The sequence below is a fragment of the Zingiber officinale genome, chromosome 5A (genome assembly GCF_018446385.1).
Source record: "Zingiber officinale cultivar Zhangliang chromosome 5A, Zo_v1.1, whole genome shotgun sequence".
NCBI lineage: Eukaryota > Viridiplantae > Streptophyta > Magnoliopsida > Zingiberales > Zingiberaceae > Zingiber > Zingiber officinale.
In genome coordinates this window covers 102,220,177-102,243,753 of record NC_055994.1, presented here as the reverse complement: position 1 = coordinate 102,243,753, position 23,577 = coordinate 102,220,177, and positions in this window count along the sequence as shown.

Sequence of the window (23,577 nt, the reverse complement as noted above, 5' to 3'; positions counted from 1 at the left end):
CATCGTAAGTGACTGACCCTACATTCCATAATTCATTCAACTCGGCAATCAGAGGTTGCAAGAAAACATCTATCTTCTCTTTTAGATTTATTGGGTCAGGAATAAGTACTGTAAGGAACATAAATTCATCCTTCATGCACATCCATGGCGGTAAATTGTACGGTGTTAATATAACTGCCCACGATGAATATTGTTGCCCTGACTGACCAAATGGCTGAAATCCATCTGCGAAAAGTCCTAATCTCACATTACGTGGTTCTATTGCAAATGAGGGAAATAAAGCATCAAGATGTTTCCATGCAGGGGAATCACAAGGATGACACATCACTGCTCCATTGTGCTCATGTTCATGATGCCACATCATGTGGCAAGCTGTAGCAGCAGATGCATACAAACGTTGAAGTCTAGCGGTTAATGGAAAATAATACATCGCTTTCCAAGCAATTTTTTTCTTCTTCTACCCTGGTATACGAGTACCATGCTTATAACAAGGGTGTGTACAGATTTTGCATTCACGTAGATCATTGTCTTCATTCTAAAATATCATGCAGTTGTTTATACAACAATTAGTCTTCTCTACAGGTAAACCTAAACCTCTGACCAATTTCTTTGTATCGTAAAAACTATCAGTCATTATGTTATCAGTAGGAAGCAATTCTGACATCAATTGACATATGTCATCATAACATCTTTCTGAAAAATGATGTTCTACTTTCATATTCAATAACCTAGGAGTAGCTGATAACTGAGAATGACCAGAGAGAATGCCTTCCCACACTTCTCTTTCACTAGCCTTTAATATTTCATATAGTTGCTGATATTCAGGTGTTGGTGTTTCATCTACATTGGAATAATTAACTGCAGCATTCATCGCATCATGAACCATTGATTGTATTGCAATATCATTAGTTGATATTTCAGGAGCAGTAAAAGTTGTAGCAGATGACGTCCCGCCAGAAGATCCAATTGATTCATACACATAAGGCTCTCCGTGACAATACCAATTATAGTAATTTGGTACAAAACCATTTCTACATATGTGTACATTTCTTAAGATTACATGGACACCGTAACTCAGTACCATTCATACATTCTGGATGACTCTTAGCAAAGTTCACAAATACTTCAATTTCAGCAATAAAATTATCTCTAATAAATCCATTTTCTAATCGATTGTACATCCAACCTTTGTTTATAGACATTTTCACCTTAAACTAATAAATTAAGAATTAGAAATCAACAAATATTAATGTACAAACACAAAACAAACAAAAGAACTATATCATGTTACAGATTAATATACGAACATAACATATATCTAAATTAAACCATGCTAAATAATATAAAATATAATTTACTAAATTATACCTAAAGATGTGTAGATCAACTGGAGAAGAGCAGCAAATGCTATTTGTTTACAAAATAAAAATAATTTAATACAAAATTTTTCAAAAAAATAACTAGTACAAAAAATAACATATCTCACCAGCATCCGACACGGCGACCAGCGGGCCGCTGGTGGCCGGCACAGCGGCCGACGGGGCATTGGCGGCCGGCACAGCGGCCGACGGGCCCCTAGCGGGCGGCACAACGACCAACATAGCGGCCAGCGGGCCGCTGGCGGCTGGCACAACGGCTAGCGGACCGTTGGCGGCCAGCACGGCCGACATAGCTGCCACCGAGGGAAGAGGGAAGAGGAAAGAGACGGAGAGATTCGACTTACCGGTGAATCGGAGGAACCCTAGCCGTCGTCTTCGTCCACGCGCATGGAAAGAAAGGGAAGGGCCACTAGGTTTAATTTAGGTGCGTTTACCGACGGAAACAATTTTCCGTCGGTAAACATTAATATTACCGACGGAATTGTATATTCCGTCGGTAAACTTACGAGTTTTCTGATGGAATATAAAATTCCGTCGGTAATAATAATGTTTACCAATGGAATTGTTATTCCATTGGTAAATTTGAACATTACTGACGGATAATAATATTTGTTAATAATTTCGTCGGTAAAACTGTATTGTTTTGTAGTGAGTCACCAAGAAGAAGACGATGAAGCCACTTCGGGAGAGAGCATAAATAAAGGGGGAGAGCATCAATCGACGAATCTGACATAGTAAGTGAGGTACATAACCTTCCTTCTGATCAATTATATGAATGTATTAAGATGCTAAGTAGATCACTTTGTAAAACTAGGACAAAGTTTATAAATTCAAAGAAACAATATGCATGCCTAGTAGAAAATTTTGAGACACTTGATGTTAAAAATAAAAATTTAAAAGATCAAATAGAATAATTACAAAAGAATTCTATATTTTCAAATTTGAATCTTTTACAAGTTGTAAATACTAGATATTATGGAAGACTAAATTGTAAAAGTACCTAGAAATAATATTCCAAGAAAATTTCTGATAAATCTAGTAAGTAGAAATTTATTTTAGGTTCTTAAATCATGCTTAGCCTATTAAATTAATTTTATATGCTTGATTAAATTTAAATTTGGTTTAATTTTTTACATTGTTAGTAAAATTAATTATTTCATAAATCTTTTGTTTATATTTTTATTGAAATATTTTCCCGTGAAAAATAAAGATATTATCTTCTTAAAGAAAAATTACAAAATTTGTTTCCATTATATTATTTTTTAAAAATAGTTTTTTTATATAAATAAATTTTAACAATTAAAAATGTTTCAAAAATTTATTTTTTTTTGTGATCATGAATTATATTTTCTATTAGATTAAAATTTTTTGAGATTTTTTGACACTTATATAATTTTTTTATATATTTTAGAACAAAATTATAATTTTTAAATTTAAAAATTTTTGTAAATTAATATTTAAAACCCTAATTTTTCAGATGGAGTCTGTTATATTTTGGATGTTAATAAAAAATCAACAATATTTTTATATGACTATTCTATTTTTAATCATTTAAATTTAAAAATGATTATTGCTACTCAAAAAGATTTATTTTTGGTCAAAATAAAAATATATTTGTCATGAAAATTTTTATCCAAATATAACTATTTCTTTTTGACCATAACAAAAATTTTCTTCTTTTTTAGAAACTTGAAAATAATTTTCAAATTATTTTTAACAAACAGAGAATTAATTAGTAAAAAATTTATTTTTGAAAAATAATTTCGATCAAAATACATGTTCTTGTTTACTCTGTTAAAAACCCCTAGAAAAATTTCTCAATATTTTTCTAACTTTTTTTTATTTTTTTTCCTAACAATTTTTTTATATGATTAAAGGGGGAGAAATTAGGGATTAAGTTAAGGGGGAGGTATAACATTTTTTTTCTTATTTTATTGTAAACTTATTTATAATACTAAATTGCAAATTTATTACTTTTAGAACAAATTATTTTATCATTTATTTTAACCTAACTTAACTTGGGTTGATGCATATAAAAAAGACAGAGATTGTAAATATCCCGGGTTAGTTTTGATGTGATTAACTGAGTTAAGTTAGGCTATATGATATTGATCCATTGTGTCTAAGTGTACAGAGACTTAAGAACACAAAAAGCTAAGCAGAAGACGTATCAAGCGAAAAGGATGACATGGGAAGTGAGTTGATTGACTTGGTGCATCCGAGGGACGAGGAGCTACGAAAGAATATGCCGATAGACGAGAAGGACGCACGCGATACTTTCAAGGGATGAGAAGCTGAGGAGGAAGACTGCTCGAGGAGAAGACCAGAGTTGGGTTCGGGTGAGCTATTGATCATGGACTTGGACTCCAGGCCTGGGTCTAGGCTCCTAGACTGTTCTGCCACATCAACGAACCATTGGTTGAAGAGGATCAGTATGGAGTCCACGTTAGCAGACTCCAAGCGCTCAGACCGTGTCCAGGTGCCCAGGAAGCCTTGATCCATTAGAAAGAAGTTGTTGTGGAGTGAATCGAGTCGATTGAGTCCAAGCACTTGGGCATGGTCCAGGCGCCCGGGAAACGCCACATCAGTAATCGGCTAGTTGCTACTAGAGTGAGCTATACATAGAGCTTTAGTGCTCGAAGTTTGAAACAACACACTCTATACTTGATTTTCATTTCTTGTTTTAAGTGTTCATGCTTCAATTTCTGTAAAAGACTACTCCACCTACAACGAAGGAGAGCTTTTGAGTGGAGCTTTCACTATCTTGGATTAGCAATCTTCTCGGTTGCAAACCAAGTAAAACCCTCCGCTTCTTCTTTCAATTTATGTTATTATTTTTATTTAATTAATGTGTGTTTTGTCCTTGCTAAAATTGATAGCAAGAGAAAGATTGTAACTTTCATGCCCTAGAAGTATACTTGTCTAATAGAATGGATAGTACCCCCTTATGACAATGTTTGATACAACATGATATAGCCCACACGATTGGTTCAAATACAACCACACAAGATAATGTTGGTCCCTTGGCAACCGACTAGAGGGGGGTAAATAGCCCTACAAAAATAACATGAACCTTCCTCGAATGTTATAGCTTAATTAAACTAACACTTGCATAAAATAAATAAGAAACTAGAAAGAAGAGGCACAACGAGGTTTACTTGGTTACAACCGGGGAGGTTGTTAATCCAAGGAAGTTAAAGCTCACTATCAAAGTCTCCTTCAGGCGGAGAAGCCTCTTACAACGATGATGACTTACAAATAAGTAGTAGAACAAACTAGAAGCATTTATAAGTGTTGTTCTAAACCATTTGGACCAGGGATATATGTATAGCCCTGGTCAAGGCACTGGAAGGGTTCTAGGTGCCTCTAGGGGGATAAAATTGTATCCCTGTCGTAACGGATCGTGTTTAATGTGATCCAGATAAAATTCTTGGTATGGGAGCTTGGACTCAGTCCAGGCGCCCGAACCTAAGTTAACATTATGTTAACTATTTGGTCTGGGTTTTTGCTCCATCTCCGCTCGCTTAGGCCCGGGTCTTCCGCTCTGGCTCCGGTTCTGCTCGGTTGGGTGATCTAGACCATTTAGAATAGGGCTCACCCGAATCCAACTTCTGGCTTTTGAGCAATCTTCTGCTTCAGCTTCTCGTCCCTCAAAAATGCCCTGCGCCTACTTCTCGTCCGTCCGCGTACTCTTCCATAGCATCTCGTCCCTCAGACGCACCGAGCCCGTCGACTTTCTCCTATGCCATCCTTCTTGCTAGTTGTGTCTTTCGCTCAACTTCCTATGCTCTTAAGTGTTGAATCGAGACGCACGTGAGAAAGGGGGGGGTGAATCATGTGGTTTTCAAAAACTTGTTTTATCATTTTTTAAAAAACACGAGTATGCAGCGGAAAACTAAGTAAGAAAATGAACACAAGAAAAACACGGTCGGTTTTACCTGGTTTAGAGCCTTTGGTGACTCATACTCCAAGACCCAAGTCCCGTTGACATATCGATGGGTAATCCGCTAAAATGTCTCTTCTGGTACCTTCAGAAGAGGGAATCAAGTACAAGGAAAGTTAGAACAAGTGTAACACCTTGCACTTGTTCTTTTACAATAATTAATTACAAAGAAATAATTTCTTTACCAACACTTTGATGTGAGAGAGATCGTGTGTCGGTTTGCTGGCCATGATCGGAAATCTCGGAGTAGTAGTCGGCCACAGCAGCTTCGCAATAGAGTCGCAGCAGGAGCCTGTAGCAGTCGGAAGGTCATTTGGATGCGTAGAAGCTCGTATGAGTGTTGTATTTGAAGCTTTGGGCGAGCATCCTTATAAAAGGCTTGGAGGGTGCCTTCCATAACCATTGATGGCGCCTCTAACCCGAGAAATCTGATCCTGATCATTTTGGCTCTTATCTGCGACAAGGTCCAAAGTTAATCATGTGGAAGGCGGCTTCCAAAGCCTCTAAAGGCACCTTCGAGGGTGCCTTCCATAAGTCTTGACGACACCTTTGGGTACTGTTCATCCGAAGGCTTTTTGCTTTTTTGTCCTGCAAAAAGATGTTAGTCCAAAACTAAAATATCTACTCTGAAAAATAAAGTTAGCACAACTATAAAAATTAGTAATAATTAATTCCTGTCCTCCCAGGACCAGGAAATAGTCAAGGTATCAGATTAGAGATTCGAAATGGACCTGACTTGGACCAACGCCTATTGTCCCCTCAACCGGCACATGTCCTCACTTAGTTACTCTCTCCAATGACTTACCTTTACTTACCAGTTTGCCAGATATCCGATCAGTTCATTGACCTATCTGGACTTCCTGCCAGATATCCGGTCAGCCCATTGACCTATCTGGACTTCTCGCCAGATATTCGATCGGCCTGTTGACCTATCTAGACTTCCCGCCAGATATCCTGTCGGCCCATCGACCTATTTGGACTTCTCGCCAGATATCCGATCAGTCTGTCGACCTATCTGGACTTCCCGTCAGATATCCGGTCAGCCCATCGACCTATCTGGACTTCCCACCAAATATCCAATAGGCCCGTCGAACTATCTAAACTTCGTCAGACTGTTAACTCCTATACACTAGGTGAAATGGTTAGACAACAAAACACCTAACTTAACTTATCATTCATCAAAACTTGAGTTAGACCGTTAGTGCAAACTGCACCGACAATCTCCCCCTTTTTGATGCAATGACAACCTGGCTCAAGTTAGGAAAAATATGCAAAATAAGTACAGGAAATGATTTTTAAGAGACAATTTATTTTGTTCTCTTGATCATTTTAGGGTTAACTTATTCTTATTTTATTTTCTAACTTAAACTCTAACTCTCTCCCTTTGACATTCATCAAAAAATCATGAGTAGATAAATAAGTAAAGCAGTTAGTGAAAGTAATGAATTTTGGCAAAAAAAACTTTCAAGATCACTGGGGAAAGAGAAAGAATTTTCAACTCTTTCAAACACAAATTAATTGAAAAACTAGATTGGCAATACAGAGTTTGCTTAGTGAAAGAACATTTTACAAAGTATGCTCAGTGTTAAAACATTTTTCAAAATTTTGCTCAGTGAAAGAACATTTTACAAAGTATGCTCAGCGTTAAAATATTTTTCAAAAATTTGAAGTTTAATACTAGGTCTTAAAAGTTAACTTTTATGAAAGTGTTAAAGTTTAGATAACTTTTAAGAAACTTTCAAATAATTTTCAAATATGCTATCTTTTCAAAAAAAAAAAAAAAATAGTGTAATAGTGGTTTGGAAAGTATTTTGCAAAATAAGCATTGAAGAGTTTCAGAATAAGGAAATTCAAAGTATAATTTGAAAATATTTTCAAAATTTCTAAGAATTATTTTCATCTATTTTTTTAAAAGGTTTGGCAAGAAAAAACTATTCAAAACATTTCTAAGGTATCAGAGATTTTGGCAATCTAAAGATTTTTCAAAGATATTTCAAACAAAATCTTTAAGGTAACTTCGAGTTTTAAAGTTTCATAAAATTTTGAAGGAATGCAAAACCTTAAGATTTTCAAAATAAGAATTTTGAACGTAGTTTTAAGTTCAAAAATAGAGTTTAAAATTGTTTTTCATATATCCTCCTCCTAGACTTGATATTATTTGGAAAATATAAACATCTAGAAATTATCCTAGTTACTAACTAACTATCAGAAGATAGTAGTGTTTACTTGGTTAGTCGAGTTAAATAATTTTATTCAGTTAGTGTTTCACTAAAATGAATTAGTTAACCTAAACACTGTTCTGTTTGGTATTTTGCACCCAGACTTGTGTTAATGCGTTGATATAAGCATCTTAAGTCTAGGCAAAGGGTCTACACATCTCACATCATTCTAAGTTTTGGAATACACAATCAAAGGAGTCCTAGTGTGTTTGTGAGATGCTCAAGTCCTAAGTCTATAGAAACATGCTTTCTATGGATATGATCTAGACTAAGGCTGAAATTTAAAAATTTCAAAAGTCTAAGGAAATGGAAATGTCAAGAAAAAAAAACCTTGGAATTTTCAAATTATTTTAAAGAAAAAAATAGCAGTCCTATTCTATGAAACACTTTCATTGTATAGTAACTAAGGTAAAAAGTGACAAATAGCATATGTTCAAATATTTATAGAATCCAAAACATGCATTGTATAATAAATAAAGTCAGAGTTGATCATCAACTAGAGGTGGAGGCTGCTCAGGTGCTCGCATAATCTATAGGATCTGCTGAAAACTAGTGGTAATATCCTTTCGAATAGTAGAGAATCCGGTAGTCATCTCTCCTCAAATGGCGCTAAATCCATTCGAGACTGACTGCCGTAGCTATGAGGAGGACTCCTTGAGTCTAGTCAGCCAGTCCTCGACAAATAGCGAGGTCGAGGGCTGGGTCGAGGTCGAGGGCTGGGTCAGAGTCAAAGGATATCTGAAGAGCTCCTTGGCCATGAATGCTGGCATCTCCTCGTTGGGTAACTCGTCCTCATTCTCGCCTGATACATCTGGTTGTGGTCCCACTCTCTAGGCTAGTCCCCCCTGAGCAGTGACGTCTATATGTACTAATGCAAACTGACGCTGACCAATCTCGTCATATACGCTAAGGGGAGTGGTCGTACCCTAAGTCATGTCTACCCCTATGGTTGAGAATATATATATATCAGAATGTGACAATATGACATGTGAATCCGCAACCTAGTGATGAGACTGGATGCATGAATAACATTGTGGAATATGTGTAGTGCAATGTCAATGTCTAAGCACTGGCATAGTGCATACAGAAAAAATGAATAAGATGGTCACATCATCGCAACATCGTGAGATGTGATCGACAGAATGCAAGTAGTCAGGACTCGATATAGGATATAGTCCTGGACCCTAAGAGAGAGTGACCTAAAGTCAGTCACTGTAGGTAGTCTCTCCTCTTTCAAAAAATATATATAGATAGTATCTAATGTAACGTGGGAGTAGGGTTCGTTAAATGACAGGTCCCTACTAGGGTAGCATAGAAATGAACATGTAGATCTCCTAAGGCCTAAGCTATAATATAATAGGGTAGGGGAAAAGCTGAAGTCCTTTCCACCAACTCTGGTGGAATAGGTCAGGTCATCTAACTTAACTAAATTGTTGTAAAACTGATCACACAGATCTAGATTTACTGAATGGCTACAGTAAACTAGTCTATCCAACTGATAGTAATCTATAATCACTATAATAGGAGCATAGTACTGGGTGAAGAAAGTCCTACTTAGATATCTATATTTCAATGCAACATATGTGTGTTTCAAAAAATCTAATCTAAGCTGCTAAGAGGGAAACCTAGTATTAGTAGATGGGGCATTACCAGGTTTAGGAGTAACATGTCAGTGTTTCCTAAAAACATATATAAGCACAAATTGACAAAGAAAATGTATACTGAACCAAATAGATTGAGTTAATATATACCTAGGAGGCATTCTTGAAGGTTGGAGATGAAAAGTTTGAGAGATCGTGGGAGATAGCCTCTGGAAGGCACCTTGGTGTGTCTGATTTTGCAAACAAAGCATCACTTCGTTTGCTAGAAAAGGCTTGGTTGAAGGCGCCTTCAATCAAATGAATGAAGGCACCTTCCATCGATTAGGGCGGGATTTTTCCCGTCCTTCCGAGGGCGCCTCCAATTAACATGGAGGCGCTTTTAGTAGGCGCCTGCGGGTTTTATTTTTATTTATTTTAATTTGATTTGATTTGATTTAATTTAATTTGATTTGATTTGATTTTGATATAATTTACTTTTGAGTTAATTTTATTTTAATTTAATTTTAAGTTAATTTTATTTTAATTTTAATTTAATTTAATTTTAATTAAATTTAAGTTAATTTTAATTAAATTAAATTTAATTAAATTTTAATTTAATTTAAGTTAAGTTAATTTTATTTTAATTTAATTCAATTTTAAGTTTATTTTAATTTAATTCAATTTTAATTTAATTTAATTATAATTTAATTTAAGTTTATTTTATTTTAATTTGAATTTTATTTTTATTTTAATTTAATTTTAAGTTAATTTTATTTTAATTTAGTTCAATTTTAAGTTTATTTTAATTTAATTCAAATTTAATTTAATTTAATTTTATTTTAGTTCAATTTTAAGTTAATTTTAATTTAATTTAATTTTAATTTAAGTCATCTCACCTAGTCTAAGTTTTCAGAAAAGGAATCCTATAGTTTTGTGAGATGAGTTAAATTAATTTTTAGGGTTTTGTTTAACTTTGTGTTAGATTCAAGTTTAGCTTTGGGTTCAACAAATAGATATTCTTTAGATAAACTTCTGGCTTTGGTGAGTCTCTTGGACATCATTAGAGTAACCATGCCTTCGAGGTTTTCCAAATAGTCTTATCCACTAAACTTAAAAATAAAATTCTGGTCTAACCAGTTAGGATTCGTAAGGGATACCTTTAGTTAGTTCCACTAAGCCCAAATGCACTAGGTTGAAGTCATATCTTCCTAGGCATGCATAGATAGGGTTTCCCTAACCTACTATCATCCAAAACTTCATCAGTACCGTTGATTAAGTAAAACTTTTGTCCCTTTTTGACTAATCCTAATTATGTAGCCGGATAAACTATTTTTTTGGAGGTGCCAACTAATTTGGAGCCTCCCATTGAATTATTTGACTATTTTTTAAGTTTTGAGTTTGTGTCAATTACTTTTATAATTATAGTGAACTTGATGGTAATTTAAGTTATTTTATTTGTTTATGTTTGACTTTATTTTACCTTTTAGATTTAGGTTTGATTTTATTTTGGAATTTAACTTTTATTTTGGTTTGGTTTTGAATTAGTAGTTTTAGTTGGATTTGATTTTAGATGATGGATTTCATTTTTTGGCACATAAAATTGATTGAGTCATATTTACGTGGTTAGACACGCTTTCGAAACCCAAGCTTTAATTTGATTTTTATTTTGGTTTACTAAGGATATAAAGGTTTTGTTGGTTGAGCTAGACTTTTATCTGAGTACGAACTTATTGTACACAGCGGATCTGAGATATATACATTTTTAAATGTATTTTTTCCCAAGTAGATATGGGTAAAATAAGCATCTCTACAAAATTTGAGGATTTTTGGATATCTGTAGAATTATTGGTATATTTCTGAAATTAGGTTCAGAATGTTGAATTGGGCTAGGAAAAGGTACCAGTCGACTGATAACAATGCTTTTTGACCATAAAATGCTTCTGTGAGGTTGTGTCGAAGAGGGAAGTTGACTGATGTTGGATGCAGTCGACTGATACTAGTTTGAAATTATTTTTCAGTATTGATTTTGACCAGGTCAACTCATGTAGGTGTATAAGATCTATGGGGAATAAATACATGAGTTTAGAGTTAGTTTGATGAAGTTTTCGATAATTGGGATATTGTTGGAAGCTTTTTAATGTTAGGCAAAGAGGGAGAAGTAAGGTTCAGTTAGGAAAATCTTAAGTGCCTTTGTGTTGGAGGAGCCTTCTGATAGGTTTTAAATATCCCTGTGGTAAAATTCCTATCTCAATAGGGAGCTTAGGTGTAGGGGTAGCCTTGTGATAGGTTCCAATGCTTGTTTGCATTTTTCATTCGGCGGTGTAAGTTCAAGTTGTGTAGACTTGGCAACGTAAGTCCATTCGACGATGTATGTCTAAGTGTGTAGCATTGGCAACGTAAGTCCATTCGGCGGTATATGTCCAAGTTGTATAGCCTTGGTAACGTAAGTCCATTCGGTGGTTTAAGTCCAAGTGTGTAGCCTTGGTAGCATAAGTCCATTCGGCGGTGTAAGTCTAAGTTGTGTAGCCTTGGTAACATAAGTCCATTCGACAGTGTAAGTCCAAATTGTGTATCCTTGGCAATGTAAGTCCATTCGGCAGTGTAAGTCCAAGTGTATAGCCTTGGCAACATAAGTCCATTCGGCGGTATAAGTCCAAGTGTGTAGCCTTAACAACATAAGGACATTTATTTTTAGCATGTTTATTTGCTATTATGTTTTTCCTAACTTAAACATCAAAAAGGGGGAGATTGTTGGAGCAATCCCAATGGTCTGTGCGACCATGTGTTTTGGTGTTTGGGCAAAGAGTTTAAGTTAGTTTCACTATTGTATTTGATATATGTATATGAGTGTACAGGTTTGCAGGATACACATATTGTTAGGACCTTGATATCCACTAGAGGGGGGGGTGAATAATGTCTCGTCGCGTGTTCGTCGGTTGCGTCTTGATGATATGCAGTGGAATACAAAGACAAAAACAACCAATGCTAACACCTAAGGTTTACTTGGTATCCACCTCAAGATGAGGTGACTAATCCAAGGATCCACACGACACGCTCACTCCACTATGAAAACTGTAATGACCCAAATTTCCTCATTCCAAGTCCTAATAGCATTTAAAAATATTTAGAAATGCTTTAGAAATATTCTAGAGATTTTTAGAAATTTTTAGAGTATTTTTATGTAAATTTTGGAGTTCATTTGGTATTTTTACTAAACGAAAGAAGTTTCGACAAAAATAATGTCCAAGCCGAGATTCGAACCGGAGACCTCCGGCCGAGACAACTCTTAAGCGAATCCGGCTGACCAAGTGCCCAAGCGGGCATTGCTGATTAAAAGGAGAACAAAATTTATTTAAGTAGTAGTTAGAAAATAGAAAATAAATGGGAATAAAAGGTTCGGATGAGGAATCGAACCCGCGACCTCTGACCTGGTCAGAGGTTTTGACGAAATGCGGCTAGCCAAGTGTTCAAGCGGGCGTTGCTGATTAAAGGAGGAGTGAAAATTATTTAAGTGGTAGTTAATAAATAGAAAATAAATTGGAATAAAAGGGTTGTGGCCAAGATTCGAACCCGCGACCTCCAACCCGAACCGAACCTTAAGCGAATCCGGCTGACCAAGTGCCCAAGCGGGCGGTTCTGTTTAGAAAAGGTAGCAAAATTTATTTAAGAAGTTAACAGAATATTGGAGATTATAAAAGGGGTAAGTTAGGAGAGGGTTTTATTTCCCGTGACCTAGAAACCTTTCTCCTCTCCTTTCTTCTGCGCGCGGCGACGGTGATTTCTCGGGCGGAAACAAGCCGGAGCTAGGCTTCTCTCAGGCGGCCGGTGAAGGGCAAATCCCGAGAGTTCTTCACCTCCTTAAGATTCTCTCATCGAAGAGAAGCCGTGGGCACGAAGAAGAGCCAAAATCTCAAGCTCTCCGAAAACCCTAGAAGCCTAATTCGGATTGTAAGATCAAGAAACCAAGGTAAGTGCTACTCACCTGCGGTAAGGGTAGTTTCGAGCTTTGATTTAGTGTTTCTTTTAGTTTTCGGAATATGCTGTAAAGGATTGTGGTTGCTTGGGAATTTAGAGTAGATCCAAGATTTGTTTTTCCCTTGTAATTAGAAATTCGGATTTTTATGTAAGCTTATAGTGCAGATTTTAATTAAGCCTATAGTGCAGATTTCAATTAAGCTTATAGTGCAGATTTTTATGTAGGCTTATAGTGCAGATTTTAATTAAGCTTATAGTGCAGATTTTAATTAAGCTGATAGTGCAGATTTTAATTAAGCTTATAGTGCAGACTTTTAATTAAGCTTATAATGCAGATTTTAATTAAGCTTATAATGCAGATTTTTATGTAAGCTTATAGTGCAGATTTTAATTAAGCTTGTAGTGTAGATTTTAATTAAGCTTATAGTGCAGATTTTAATTAAGCTTATAGTGCAGATTTTAATTAAGTTTATAGTGCAGATTTTTGGTGGAACTTGTAGTGCAGATTTTTGGTGGAATTTATAGTGCAGATTTTAATTAAGCTTATAGTGCAGATTTTAATTAAGCTTATAGTGCAGATTTTTATGTAAGCTTATAGTGTAGATTTTAATTAAGCTTATAGTGCAGATTTTAATTAAGTTTATAGTGCAAATTTTTGGTGGAATTTATAGTGCAGATTTTAATTAAGCCTATAGTGCAGATTTTAATTAAGCTTATAGTGCAGATTTTTATGTAAGCTTATAGTGCAAATTAAATTTTAATTAAGCTTATAGTGCAGATTTTAATTAAGTTTATAGTGCATATTTTTGGTGGAACTTGTAGTGCAGATTTTTAGTGGAATTTATAGTACAGATTTTTGGTGGAACATGTAGTGCAGATTTTTGGTGGAACTTATAGTGCAGTTTTTTTTTAAAAAAAAGATTATAGTGCAGTTTGGTTAAGTATTATAGTGTAGAATTTATGTTTGCATAGTATGCAGAAATAGTGTAGCATAGAATGTAGAATCTTGATTAGTATAGTATGCAGAATTTTGATTAGCATAGTATGCAGATTTTTGTTTATGCATTTCAAAGTTAGAATTTGTTTAAACATTTCAGTTTTTAAAGAAGCATTCTTTTATTAGAGGTATTAACAAGTATAAGAAAAATAAAGAAAAGAAAGAAAAAGGCCAAGGCCTTAAGTAGATCCCAAAGTCAAGACTTTAGGGATTTTGGCACACAAGGTGCTCGTTAAAATGCCAAGGCATTTAAAGAAGAAGTAATTAAGATAAATCAGTTTATGAATCAGTATTTTACTTTTATCAGTGGCACTGTGCTGGACTCTTAGTTGTCCATGGGTTGAGCTCCCATAGTCGTCCCTAGGTTTAGATAACCTAGTAAACCCTACTAGATTCGGGACTAGCTACCTCGGGTCTAGTTAGGGATGCGCGCAAAGCAAGTACAGTTATCGGGCCCATCAGCAGCATGATTATTATTTTTATCTATTATGAAAATAGTTTTCAAAACTTCACAAATCAGTTACGTGAATACAGTTCAGATTCAGCATTAGCCTAGCATTAGTTTAGCTCAGCTTATGTATCAGTTCAGTTAAACTTATTATTCTAAAGTATAAAAGTATAAGTTTTGAACAAGTGAAATAAGCTTGTCATGCTTAGCATTTCAGCATGTCTTGTTTCTTTTACTATTAGATGAGCATGTGTAGTATTTCCTTTAAAGCATTCAGTTTTAGATTTATTTTATTCACATGCATATTCGAGTTTTGTGAGTTAGATAGCGCTTACTAAGTAATTTTGCTTATAGATGCATTTTCCTCTCACTGTAGATAAAGGAAAGGAAAAGTTATAGCAAAGGAAGGCGACAAGGAGGTGCAGACGACTGTGTGATTCCTGGACTATAAAAGCCTTGGGATTAGCATAACAATTTATTAAGATTGTTTTGCACATTAGACCTATTATCTTAGTTGTATAATGGTTGCATGCATGTTCAGATTAATAACTATATTTCAGCATGATTAAATTGATGTATAGATTTAGTTGTGAACATAAGTCTGAGTAGTATGTATAGATGAGTCATTTAGTCTTCCGCTGCTAGTTAATTACATGTTTTGAGTGTTTAGAGAGTTTTAAGTATTGATATTCACATGTGTGCAATGTTAGTTAAGATAAGTTAGTAGTCCAGTAGCGCTCCGCCCTCATAGTCTAGTAGTGAGGAGGGTGGGGTGTTACAAAAACCTCCTTCTCGGTCGCAGCCGGAGGCGGAGAAGCCTCGTACAACACTCACACACAACACAACACAAATACAACAAGAGGAAACAAAAATACAATGCAACACACTCCTCTTCTTGCTTACTTGTGCTTGTCGTCGCCTCTTGAACCTTGGAGAAACTCCCCAAGTGCCTTCAAGAACTGGTGTGAATAGATCGGAGAAGCTCGCTGTGAATCGCTGAAGAACGGCGCAAAAGATCGCAAGAGATCTAGCGAAGAAAACGCTCCGCCCAGGCTATATACAGTGCTCCCAATCGATTGAGATCAACCCCAATCGATTGCCACGTCACATCCGCACAATCCTAGCCATCCATCACCTGCATCCTGCGCAACGGTCGAATCCCAATCGATCGACCGATCAATTGAGAACATCTAGATCGATCGGTGGATCGATCCAGAAGCATTCTGTGCTTCTCGCGATCGCGCGAGAACACCCTTACCCAATCGATTGACCGATCGATTGGCAGCTCCCAATCGATCGCCCGATTGATTGGGAAGGGCTCTATGCTCACGAAATATGGTCCCAATCGATCGACCAATCGATTGGGTCATTCCTTCCTTCGCAGCACACTCCAATCGATCCACTGATCGATTGGACTCCGGTTCAATCGATCGCCCGATCGATTGACCAGCTTGGACTTGACTCAAACTCAAGTCTAAACTCCCAAACCCAACTCCCGATCCACCTTGACCTGTTGGGTCTTCATGCCTAGCATTTTGCCCATACCCGACCAACCTCGAACTAGCCTTCTAGCCTCCTCCATCAGCCTTACGTCCCTCGGATATCTCTCATCCTTCATGCCTTGCCTTCAGGAGCTTCCTTCAGCCTCATCCTAGTTATCGAGTTCTCCTAGCTAAATCACCCTAGGACTTGTTTTGCCAAGATCACACTTGGACTTTCCAATTGCCTGGCTCCTCACTAGGACTTTCCCTTCACCAAGATCACACTTGGACTTTCCAGTTGCCTGGCTCCTCACCAGGACTTTTCTTTTACCAAGATCACATTTGGACTTTCCAATTGCCTGATCTCACTTATCAGGACTTTCACCACCAAATCTGGTCAACAGTGACTTACTTGGATTTTCACTCTTGTCAACCTTCCTGTTGGACTTACCTTTACCTAATCTCCAATTAGGACTTTCCCAGTTAAGTCTCCTGTCAACTTTGACTTGTCTTCTCATCAACCTGGTCAATTCCTTGACCATCTCCATAATCGGACGATTGCTCCAGCAATCTCCATATATTGTCAACCGGACGATTGCCCTAGAAATCTCCATATATTGTCAAACATCAAAACTCAAATCCCGACTCAAGCTTGACTCAACTCAAGCTTAGTCAAATTGGTCAAACTTGACCAAGGGAAATTGGCCCAACAATCTCCCCCTTTTTGATGTTTGACAATTCCTCTAAGTTAGGATAAATCCCATAGCCTTAATCTTTTCCTTATACCAAAGCTAAATCCCATAGCCTTAATCTCTTCTTTATATTAAGGCTAAATCCCATAACCTTAACCTCTTCTTTATCACAAGGCTAAATCTTATAGCCTTAATCTCTTCATAATCATAAGGCTAAATCTAGCCTTAACCTCTTCTTTATCGCAAGGCTAAATCTCATAGCCTTAATCTCTTCATGACAAGGCATGAATGAAGGTTTTCTTCGTTCTCTCCCTTTCCTAGAGGGCAAACTCTCCCTACTTGGGATAAAGGTCTAACTTAACCTTCCATTCTCCCCCTTTTTCACACATCAAAAACTGAATACTAACTCTTCTCCATAAGAGTTAACTCTACGTTGTTTTCAACCTCATATGTTATTAACAACCCTACACTGAAGATCTTATATTCTTCATTGCCACCAACGCTCCTCCTTGAGCTCTACTTCACTTCACAATGCTCATCCGAGAGCATTCATCAACTTCCCAATGAAACTCCCATTCATTGTATTCACTGCTCCCCCTTGAGCAATAATCTTCTTCTCAATGCTCATCCAAGAGCATTTCTCACTTTACCAATGAAGGTCTGATCCCCTTCATTAACCCAATGCTCCCCCTTGAGTTGTAATCTACTCCACAATGCTCGTCCAAGAGCATTTATCATCCTAGCAATGAAGATAACCAATCTTCCATTGCTCTCCAATACTCGACCCTGAGTATTATCCAACACGAAAGTTTAACCCACCTTCCAAGGTCTTTGAAAAGATTTTTATGTTTTCAAAGAGTAACTCCCCCTAAAAATATGGTCAAAATTCTATCATTGCACCAACAACGACTTGGGGTTCCTAAAGAATTAGAAAAACCAAAACTCGAAGTTTTGAGGTTCAAAATTCAATAATGAAACTAAACCTCAACCTAAACTTCACCTAAGTCTATATTAACTAAACCATGCTTGTTTTCATCATGAAAACTCCCCCTTAATGTATACAATTGTATTCCAAAGGGTTAGGAATGATTAATGACCCTTGAAAACCAAAACTTGAAGTTTTGAGGCTCCAAGATTCGAAATTGAAACTAAACCCCATCCTAAACTTCACTTTAATTTATATTAACCAATCCATACCTGTTTTCATTAAGAAAACTCCCCCTAAATGTATACAAATGTGTTCCAAGGGGTTTGGAATGGTTATTGGAACTTGAAGTGACTTGAAGTGCTGAAATCAGGCTTTTTCAGCCAAAATTAGACTTCCCAATCGATTGAAGTTGGGACTCAATCGATTGAAATCACTTCAATCGATCAATTGATCGATTCCGCAAGCTATTGCTCATAGAAATTCCCTCTGAATCGATCGACTGATCGATGCAGCTTGGGTCAATCGATCGGTTGATCGATTCACTACCCTTCTGTTCACGAGAATTGGCTTTCCAATCGATCGGCTGATCGATTGAACCCAATCCAATCGATCGGTTGATCGATTGGCTTTCTGATTTCCTGAAATTCAATTTCAGCGAAAGAAACTCCCCAAAAATTCTACACTACTCTAAAAATCATGAAACTTCATGTAGACATTATTTAGAATATACTTTATCAGGAAAAAATAGTTTTTTTATGAAAGCACTTCCTATTTTCAAAGATTGACACAAACTTGAAAACTCTTGAAAATTTCAATGTTTTCTTCTAGTTTGTGACTAACTTTCCAATGATGATTACTATTGATCCTGTCCGAATGCTGAATCAACGGACGCTGGGCACGTGGTGCTCTCCGAATTGCTGACGTAGATCTCCGACCGGTCGTATGTGTTAGGACCTTCGGATGGCTAGAGAGGGGGTGTGAATAGCCTCCTCTAAAACTCAATCAATTTCCTCATAAAAATTTGTTAGCACAGCGGAAATAAGTAAAAGGAAAACTGATGGAAGGAAAAGAAACAACCCACCACTAACACACAAAGATGTACGAGGTTCGGGGATAACTTGCCTCTACTCCTCGGCGTGTCCGTAAGGTGGACGATCCCTTGATCTTTCGGTAGATCACACCCCGGACAGATTCCGGCTAAGTATTTCTCCTTCTCGGTGGAGTAACCTCTCCACAAAGTCTCAAAAAAGATTTGAAATGAAGCACAAGACTTACAGAGTTTAGTGGCTAAAAGAAATAAACAATGAACTTACAGCCACGATGAAAGCAAAGCGCAAAGACAGAAGGAGTTCCTCAGCCAAGAGCTCAACAACACAGCACTCTTGCTTGATCGACAGAGAGTTTTTCAAAAAAATCTTCTTCTTACAAAACCTCTCTTCTTCCTTCTTCTTATCCCTCTGCTTTCTCACTGTCTTCAGCCAGAGCCGAATCACTGTCACCTGTATCGAATCACTGCGACCAACTCAGGCGTCGCCAATCACTCTTCCTCCTCATCTGGTTCTCTGAACTCACACCAATACCGTCCATGGTCTTCACTGGTGTCTCTGAGCTCAAACCAATAAGCAAGAGTCAAGCTGTTGCCAACTGATCGCAGCCAGTGAACGTTGATGCTCCAATTGCACAATTTGCAACGAAACACAGTAGAAAGAGCACTTGGTCTTATTCTTCTGATGGTGCTTAGTTTGAATTCAAGCATTGGAACGACACCTGCAATCTGTAACTCAAAAAGCTTACAGCAGATGGTTAGATCAGATGAATCAGAAATCGCAGAGAAATATCAGAAGATAAACGACATCGTTGTGGATCGGTCAACAGACCGATCCATAGCTCTCTGGACCGATCAGGACATATCCTGATCGGCTGGGAGGCTTCTGATTGGTCTGTGGACCGATCAGCCTATAGGTGGATCGGTCCATAGAACGATCCCCTATAGTCCTCTGAATCCTTCGCTTCCTTCTGATCGGTCTATAGACTGATCAGATAACTTACAGTGAACTACTGTTTGGTTACTGATCGGTCACCAGGCCGATCAGATAACCCACAGAAAGCTACCGTGTGGTTATTGATCGGTCACGAGACCGATCAGATAACTAGGTATCACTGGATCGGTCGACAGACTGATCCAGACAGCCAAAGTATCACTGGATCGGTCAACAGACTGATCCAATGCCTCTGTTGGTTTTAGCGCTTCCCAGCCCTAAACCCTAACGTCTTCCTGGTCCAGAGAACGAGCTACCGAGCCCTCTCTGACCTAGTCTAGAGAACAAGCTACCGAGCCCTCTCCGACTTCCATGTTTGGGTCAGAGAACGAGCTACCGAGCCCTCTCTGACCTAGTCTGGAGAACGAGCTGCCGAGCCCTCTCCGACTTCGTCCGGTCCAGAGAACGAGCTACCGAGCCCTCTCTGACCTAGTCTGGAGAACGAGCTGCCGAGCCCTCTCCGACTTCGTCCGGTCCAGAGAACGAGCTACCGAGCCCTTTCTGACCTAGTCTGGAGAACGAGCTGCCGAGCCCTCTCCGACTTCGTCCGGTCCAGAGAACGAGCTACCGAGCCCTCTCTGACCTAGTCCGGAGAACGAGCTGCCGAGCCCTCTCCGACTTCGTCGGGTCCAGAGAACGAGCTACCGAGCCCTCTCTGACCTAGTCCGGAGAACGAGCTGCCGAGCCCTCTCCGACTTCGTCCGGTCCAAGTATCCGTATTTGGACTTTTCCTCTCCACATGATCAACCTTGATCATTAATCAGTCTGAGTTTAATTAATATCTGATACAAACTTAAATCAGTGTCAACATCAAAACAACAGCCAGGTCAGACTGTATTAACAATCTCCCCCTTTTTGTTGTTTCACAACACGATTTAAGTTTAGATCAGAAATGTTCATATTTCCCTAATTTTAGGGGAATCAAGATCCTCCCCCTAAAACTAAACTTTCATTTATCTCTAAACTTAGTTATCTTCTCCCCCTTTGTCAAACACCGAAAAGGTGCGAATTAGGAAAGAAAACGTTAAAGGACTCCCCCTTAACCCATACTGTCTTTTTCTTAATCCACCTAGAATGCCCTCTAAGTGTATTATAAGACAGAGATAAAGAAATAAGAGACATACAAGACATGACATATGAACAACATATTAATAGCCAATAGGAAGTGAAACATAAAGAAAAACAAGAAAATGAGCAGCATAAATATATGAAATTAGCAAGTATCCAGGTCAGACATAAGTATCCAACAAACAACATCCAAAACATAGATAATCAGAATGACAGCATAGAACAATGTGTATCAATCAACCTCCTCATCATGAGGAGCATCAGCATCATCAGCTGGAGGAGTGGGTCCCTGAGGTGGCATGCCACTGCTCGAGGATGGATAGCCCGGGAAATACTAAGGAGGTGAGTATCTGGCCATCCATCCCATAATCGCCTGATGTGTCGCCAACTGCTGACTGCGTAGATCATCGTAGCGCTGGTCAATCTGAATGCGCAGCCCGTGGAGCTCAGCAACCAGCAGCTCATTGTGCCGATCAATGCGACTCTCCAGCTCGGCGATCTGCCAACGCAGATCAGGATCTGCCTCTCCATCGTCAGCAGCAGCAGCAGGAGGAGTAGCAACAGGAGCAGCCGCAACCTGTCGTGGAGGTGCCCGTGGTAGCTCACCTAGTGCTCTCCCATCCTTCCACCGAACCTCCCTATTCTGTCCTATGATGTCAGACTTGGAAAATGCCTGTTTCCCAAGTCTGCAGTCCTGCCTGACCATCTTGACTATTCTACCCTTGGAGACATCAATCTGAAGGGTCTAGAGCCAAGCTGTAATTATATGCCCATAAGGCATATAAACAGTGAAGCTGTTTGGCTCACTATAGGAGATGATCGAAGAATAGATGCTAGACATGATGTCAAAGTCGAGACACCGACGCAATCTATAAAGCATCAGGCAATGATATGGTCGGATCTCAGACAAGGGTTTAGATGTGATTGGCAGAAGGCAGTTCATGACAATCTTAAAAAGAATGTAATCTGGGGCAGATAATCTCAAGGCTGCAAAAGTAGGAAAATCAACATCTAACTCATCTAGCCCACCCGGTCTAGGATGTCCAAAGAAATACTCATAAATGGAGTCAGATGAAATATCAAAAGGAGAAGGTAAGGGGTCTGGTAAGTCAGGATATATAGAAAAGACATTTCCTGAACACCTACGACAAGCAAGATAATCAAAGAAGGCTGAGAAATTGAAATCAAGAGTCTGCTTAGCAACTTTTGTTTTATAACTTACATCATTAGTTTGATGAAGATTGTTATAAAACTCAGATACTAAGTCATAATTGATATCTCGCTCTAAATAGACAAGTGAATCAAGTTTGTAATAGGCAATGATTTCTGATACAGATGGACAAAATTCGTCCATGAATTTTCGATCCACAGACCTACAAGGGAGCAATTTGAAGGTTCGTTGTTTAAAGGCTTGTTCAAAATGGTGATTTGGGAATCTCCTGGAGACAGATGGTTGGGGTCGGGAGGGAACCTTAGACTTAGACTTCTCCGGTGACTTAGAGGTTCCTTCACCCACTTGTTTCTTCCTAAGGTTTAACAATGTGATACAATGGGGCAAATAAGTGAGCACCGGAGCCACCAGCAACCGAAAGCAAAAACAAAATGCACAGATACGGTGAGAAATGAAACTGAAATGCCAGGGTGAGTAGTTCTAGAGAAGTATGGAGTTACCTTGGTGCCATTGAGGTATCTTTTGGCTAGGGCTTTGGCTAGGGCTTCGGCATGCAAAGAGAAGAGAAGAGTGGAGGTGTAGGAAAGTGTCGGCTAGGGCTTCAGCTTGACAGGAGAAGAGGAAGGATCGGGAAGATTTAAGATAGATCGGCGGTCCAGGTGTTGAAGTGATCGGACGGCTGTCCGATCAGGAGATATCAGAAACATCCTGATCGGTCCCTGGACCGATCAAGGACCTCCTGATCGGTCTGTAGACCGATCAGAAGACGATTAGTAGCCCCGTGGACTAACCTGATCGGTCCCTGGACCGATCAGGGAACTCTTCCTGGCGTACAAAATGAACCTGATCGGTCCCTGGACCGATCAGATTACAAACAGAGGGTCTGGAGAGATTTTTGGATCGGTCGACAGACCGATCCACCTTTTCCGGGCTGTAGACCGATCAGTGTTTGATACTGAAGTTTCTCTAGTAATTTCAGTAACTGAAATTCGTAGAAGTGTTCAATAATTCGTAGAAGTTTCTCCAGTAACACTTCCAAATTTAGTACCTAGAACCTGAAGAATCTACAAGCATAACTATTTCCTAAAGATCATGGTCTGAAATTGTTTATAGCCCGAAGGTTTCAGACATTTAGAAAGACAGACAACTCAAGGGTTGAAAACTGAAATTTTCGACCTTGTTATGTTCAGTTTCAAGTTTGTCAAAATATAACCAAATTGCTATCATTATTTCAAGGACTTGTCCTAGTTTCAATCAAAATCATGAAAAGTATCGGTCAAAGGTATCAAACAGTCCATCAACCAAAGTTACATAATTTCTAGGTAAAGGTCCAACCAAGTTTCCTTAGTTGGAATATATGAGTAAGATCTAGGAATCAAATACACATGAATTATGTAATGGTCTTCCCCATACTCAATTTATGTCTCTTCAACCTAATTATTCAAGGGATGCATGATACATTTTGAATAATTCAGCTGATCCTAGCATCTCACCCCATTTCTAGCAAACAAAAATAATTTGTTAAACCTTATAGTTTGTGTGAGATGTTCCCAAGTTGCCCAAATTCATTTCCCAATTCCTCTTGTCGTTTTAATGTCCTTATCGATCATGATGAAGTCCTAATGGCCTATTGAGCCAAACACATTCTCAATTCTCT